Genomic DNA, 5787 nt, shown 5'->3' on the forward strand with positions numbered 1-5787 from the left:
CTCCTGTGAAATCTTGACTTGTCTTCCCTACCCTTCAGAGCTTGTCCCAGTTCACCTTGGTTTGCATATTTCCCAGGAGCCCTGCACAACTGTACTTCAATGATGGTAGGATTAATTTCACAAGCATGCTGCATCTCCCTCTCACAGCTCTTCCAGCATCCTCCCCTCCTCAGCTTTTCCTGCCACTACCTTCCAGGCCTAGGTTGCATCACAGCTCTGCCAGTGGCCCTCCCCTCACCTGAACCTCCCTCTGCTGTTGCAGAGCCTTTTTTCCATGCTGAGACTAATGAGGACTCCCCTCTGCGCAGTGCCCTGGTGCTTCGCACCTGTCCCCCCAGCATGATCAGGACCAGGCAGAGCAGGGCCCCCAGGACAATGCAGATGACTATGGGCACCATGTCTCTCCCACCTGTCAGAGATGGGCGCTGAGGTGGTTCTGAAAGAAAAGGAACATGCAAGAGGCAGAGACTTCTGTGAGAAACAGGACAACATAGGAGAGAGATGCAGTCTCTAATTTAACCACCCATGGCATCAAGTTCAGGCAGTTTGTCATGGAGGCAGCTGTGCTAGGAGCCACTGGACAGGAATGGCTCCCGCTCACGACCCCCCGCCGCCGCCACCCCCCGGAGCTCAGCACCCGCTGCAGCTCCCACCCCAGGTAACAGTTTTGGTGGACCCCTCACTCCAGGAGCTGGAGCTCATTCTTGCAGGATAGAAACAGATGTTGTCTTTGTGCCGCTATACAAATGTTTATAGCAGTGCAGAGGCCAAGTCAACAGATGTCCATAGCCCTTGCTGCACCACAAATGCCCAAAAGTTGTAGCCACAACATCACTGGTATCAAACTTGTAGAGCTTCATGGTGGCAGAAATCTTTTAGGTTTATGGTGGGAAAGCATGGACAGTTCCCCAGCGTGGGCAGTGCGCTAGCCAGGCACTCCAGGGGTTTCAATTGCTTGAGCTTGTTTGCCCCAGTAGTTCCTGGCTCCCCATTCAGGATTCCCCAGGCACCTGCAGCTGCTCCACTGAAATGCAAGAGCTGAGATGGGAAATCAGCCGAATTGCAGTCTCAGGCACTGAAGCACACCAGAGTTGGCTTTCCCTGCTTAAAGTGACTCACCTCAGAGATCCCTGGAGTGTGTCACTCTAAACGGAGAAAGCCCATGTCTGTACTTAGCCACGTGTCCAGGGAATCCCTGAGGCATGTCTCTAAGTGAGGAAAGCGGTGGCTACCCTCCTACAAAGATGCAGCCCAGAGTTTGTCTGTGGTATGTATCCATAGGGAGGAAACCCTAGCTTTCCCCACTAATAAATACATGCCCCAGGGAATTGCTAAGGCACATTTGTGTAAGGAGGGAACATGTTGCCCTTGTCCTGCAGGACTGGGCCCCTGCCCTGTGCAGGGCAAGAGGTGATGTGTGTTTCACTCAGTGAAGTGGATCGGCTGTATTGGAACATATCCCATCACATGAAATCCACTTCGTTTGGTGACTTCTGTTATACCCTCAGGATGGAGATTACAGGGCATCCCTCTGGAAACCCAGCACCTGTGAAATGTAACCCCCAGTAATAGGAAGGCATCTTACCTGTTGTCTGTGGGGATGCAGTAGCCTCGGTCCTATCTGCAAGGAAAGAGAGAAGGAAAGTGGAAGTCTGGAGGAAAGGGGAGATGGCAGGTTTGTTACCAGGAGACCGCCCACCCTGGGAGCCTTTGTGGGAATCTCAGAGGTAGAGACCTGGTGACCAAGAGTGGACATGGGGCCTAGGGGGTATCACTGCCTCATTTCTGGATTTGTTGTAATCAGACGGGGAGTTGGTGGGCAGGGTCTTCTCCTCAGAAGCCCTCTCAACAGGACTGGGATGTGGAGGTGATGTGGAGGCTGCTGGAGCATGCTAATTAATGTGCTCCATCAGACTCAGTTAATGAAGTCTTCTCTGGGACGTGCTAATTAGCACATCAGGGCAGGAGTGGGGCCTGTGTATAGGTCTCCAGACACTTTTAGCTTAACTGTCCCAGAGGATAATGTCCCAGCACAACATCAGCATCCACAAGGTCCCAGGAATCATCACACACTGTTCCCCAAAAGTCATGGTGTCAAACCTCCACTCTCCCTGAGCATCTGTCCTCTCCTCCCATAAATCAGAGCTTCTCCTTGTCTGGCAAAAGCAGAAACCACGTTATTGGGGACCTGGGTAAGGCCTTAGGGAACAAGGAGGAGACTCATAGAAGGGGAGAGGTAGCTGTGCAGCTTGTGGAGTTTGGACACTCAGCAAACTGTGTCTGAGTTGTTTTTCCTTTGCTTCCTAGGTTTAAAATAAATCTGCTGGAATGGGCTGGTTAGTGTGTACATGATGAGGGACAGTAGAAGTTACCAGTGTGCTAAAGTCGGATATCCTCATCCTATGAATACAAATTTAAATTTGTTTAACAGTTAGTGTATCTACAGCTTTTCCCCTGTTCATTGCCAGCTGCGTTGCTCCATGACAGTGGGTTTCATCCTTTTTACAATCATGGCAACCTTCATTTGAGTCTAGACACCCTCTATAGTGTTGGTGAATTGTGTGCTCCCTTATTCCAAAAGGTCATTTATTTATTACAATGCTTACCTCCTTGCAGAGGGGCCACTCAGTATGTTGATGCATTACCCAGTCAGAGACAAGCCCAAGCCTGCACTTATCTCCTCACACCTGCTTATCTCTTCCAACGTTGCAGAACACTTCAAAGCTCTTGTGGCAGCTCAGGGTGCCCCATATCCCTGGTGGAGGATCCCTGCTCTATGGGCACCCGCTACATTGTATTTCTGCCTGTGGCTGACAATTGCAGTCCCTTACAAGGAGATTTGAACGTAAAGTTTTTTACATAAAAAATGACTTGGACAACACATTGGCAAAAATTATGCCCTTTGAGCTAGCTTGAAAACTAAAATTCAGATCTCAAATCAACTTCAACATGCACATCTCTTGAACATGCACATCAACTTCAACATACACACCCCTTTTATGTGCGTGCATGTGTGTACATACAGAGGTGTGCATATAAACAGAGATGGGAAATTGATCCTAAACTAAACTTCACAGCCAGGGCCCATGTTCGATTGTTCATGTCTAATAGCCACACAGATGCACACAGGACTCTGAATGAGAGAATGAGAATCTTTTGTGTTGTTTTGGGGACAATAGAAATGTCTATACTGAAATTGAAATATTTCTATTATAGCACTTCAGTGAATCAAACATGCAGTGCAGGTGTGTGTACGTACATATACAGTACACCTATGTGGGTTTTCATACGTGTTTGTGGGCAAGAAATGTCATCATTACCAGTACACTTAATATGGGTCTCTTCTCCCCGATTAGCACATGACAGGGGGTTCCATGGCTTCGACGGACACTGCCAAAGGGAGTTGTGATGCTCAAGGCACTGAACGTGATCCAACCATGTGTGACCAGAACCTTGTCCATATGTAAAGTCTTCAGCAATGTCGCCTTCATCTCCACAGCCCAGCTGTTTGCATACAATTGTCGCAGCGACTGAAGTCATCTGATTGGAGCAAATGCTTCCCCATGATCCATTGTAGAAAATCTCCAATCGCCCAGCACAGTCACCGCCGTTCACCAGCCTCAGATTCATGAATTCTGGAAGGAAATGCACAAGAAGGAGGTCCAGCGGTCAGATCTGATACAATCTGGAGTGAATACCAGAGAGCACTGACAGTCCTGGGCACTGCTGTAGATAAATACTGCACACAATAACTCCGAGGATCAGTGACTCTTTGAGGCAGTGCTCGGCAATTATAAATAAAACGGTCACTTATGGAAAGTCACCTTTTCTCAACATATAGAAGCAGAAAGAGATGAGCAGGAGTAGCTGTCTGTGATGGTGTGGACTGGCTAGCCCCTGTCAAGGAAGAGATTCAAAAGATTTGCTGGGCTGGGTAGGCCCCACCCTGCAGCCAATGCCAGGCCTGCAGGAGTGATTTAAAAGAAAGCCAGTCTCATCGAGGGTTTGACTCTATTGTGATGTGCCCTGGCTCCTGGTCAGATGTCCTCCGAGACACAAGCTAGGCAGATTCCCAGGTCAGTGCCATTTCTAAGTGTAGGGACGGCCAATGTTTTCTCCCCAACACCCCAGCTAGGAACTAACAAGTAACACCATTATGATGAGGTCTGACAGTCCTGTGCACTCAGATGTATATGTGCTGCAGAGAATAGCTCCAAGGATCAGTGAGTCTTTTGAGGCAGTGCCAGGCAATTAGAAATACAAGGTCCACACGTGGAAAGTGTCTATTTCCTAACATTTACATGCAGAAACAGAAGAGCAGCAATGACTAGGGAAAACCAATGATTTCTCCCAGACCTGCCAGTAGGTACAGATGAGTAATGCCGTTGGGCATTTTCATACACGCTTCAGGGTGGGGTGCTTTAATTAGAGTGGACCTCACAAGCTGCTTCTATTAAAATGCTCACAGCATCTCATGTATCAGTGTCCCTGCACTTCACAACGGTGTTGGGGGTGCTTTAACTAATGCACGTTCAATGAGCTTTAGCGAAAGCATCCCTGACACCATTTTGAAGCATGGGGACATTGACACATGAGGTTCAGAGGTTGCTGGAGGCATGCTAATTAGCACACTTCAGCAGACTCAATCCAGGCACCCATTATGACTGTGTATGTAGTCGCGTGATCCTAATATGAAAGGAGGAAGAAAAGAGTCTGAGACAGCCATGGAGAGGTCCCTAGCATCCTTAGTGATCTCCTCAAATATTAGTCCCCTTCCTTTATATCTTTGGTACCCAGTTTCAAAACAGCAGTCACAGAACAGACCTGAGCAGAGCACTCCTGCATCCCCCTTGTGTCTGCAGTCGTGCTGCCCCCAGCCCCTGGAAGGGCACTCCCAGAGCTCGGATTCATTCCCAGAGCAGTTCACATCATCCAGCCAGATCTGTCCTGAGCCTTCTCCATAATGAGCGGAGGCAGCTGCCTCAATGGCGTGTCCACATCCCAGCTGTTTGCACACAACGTTGGAGTCTGTTCGGTCCCAGGAATCATCACAGACAGTCCCCCAGGTGCCCTGGTAGTAAATCTCCACTCTCCCAGCGCAGCGACCTGTCCCATTCACCAGTCTGATCTGCCTGCTTCCTGCAAGGAGAAATCCTAGATGTTAATGGGTAAAGGTGAAGCAGAAAGAGAAGTTTATCATCAAATCAGTGTTGATGCTGCATGGGCTGATACATTAAAATGCTTTAGGAATCATAGAGAAGACAAGCGATTCGTAGACTGAGGAAATGATGCCGACTCTTAAGGAGTCACTGATTTTGGTCATGTAAGGAAAGGACCTACTCCTGAGTGTTTTACTCAGCACAATGACCCTGAGATTTAGTGATGGGAATAAGGTTTTCCTGAGCATTCCCTACCTTTCTAAAGGGTTTACATGGGAATTGTCAATAGTGTCTGGGGAAATTGCTATCAGTTAGAAAAATTACCATAGGCTTTGTTTATATTGATGGAAAATTATTGAGGAAACAGCGTGGTGGAGAAAACAGCTCTGGCAGCCTTTTGTCTCATTAGGCCAGGGGGCCTGAGTGGGGCTGTCACTGGAGGAGGAGAGAAGTCTGCAGGAAGGACCGAAGGCAGCTGAAGAAAGGCTGTGAGAGAGCAGAGAGTCAGGAATCACTGCCACTGCACAGAGAGCTATGCATCAAGGGAAGGAAGACACTTGCAGCCATTCAAGGGACTACTGCCTAGTATAGACTGGCTGGAGCACTGGCAGGCACGAGGGCCGGCAGG

The 5787-nt window shown here is 48.7% G+C and overlaps 1 pseudogene; it reads right to left on the reverse strand.

Moving 5' to 3' along the window:
- Positions 1-1998: 1998 nt before the first annotated feature.
- Positions 1999-5787, reverse strand: part of LOC112548675 — a 9731-nt pseudogene continuing 5942 nt past the window's right edge.

Source organism: Alligator sinensis, unplaced genomic scaffold (assembly GCF_000455745.1).
Source record: "Alligator sinensis unplaced genomic scaffold, ASM45574v1 scaffold1137_1, whole genome shotgun sequence".
Taxonomy (NCBI): Eukaryota; Metazoa; Chordata; order Crocodylia; family Alligatoridae; genus Alligator; species Alligator sinensis.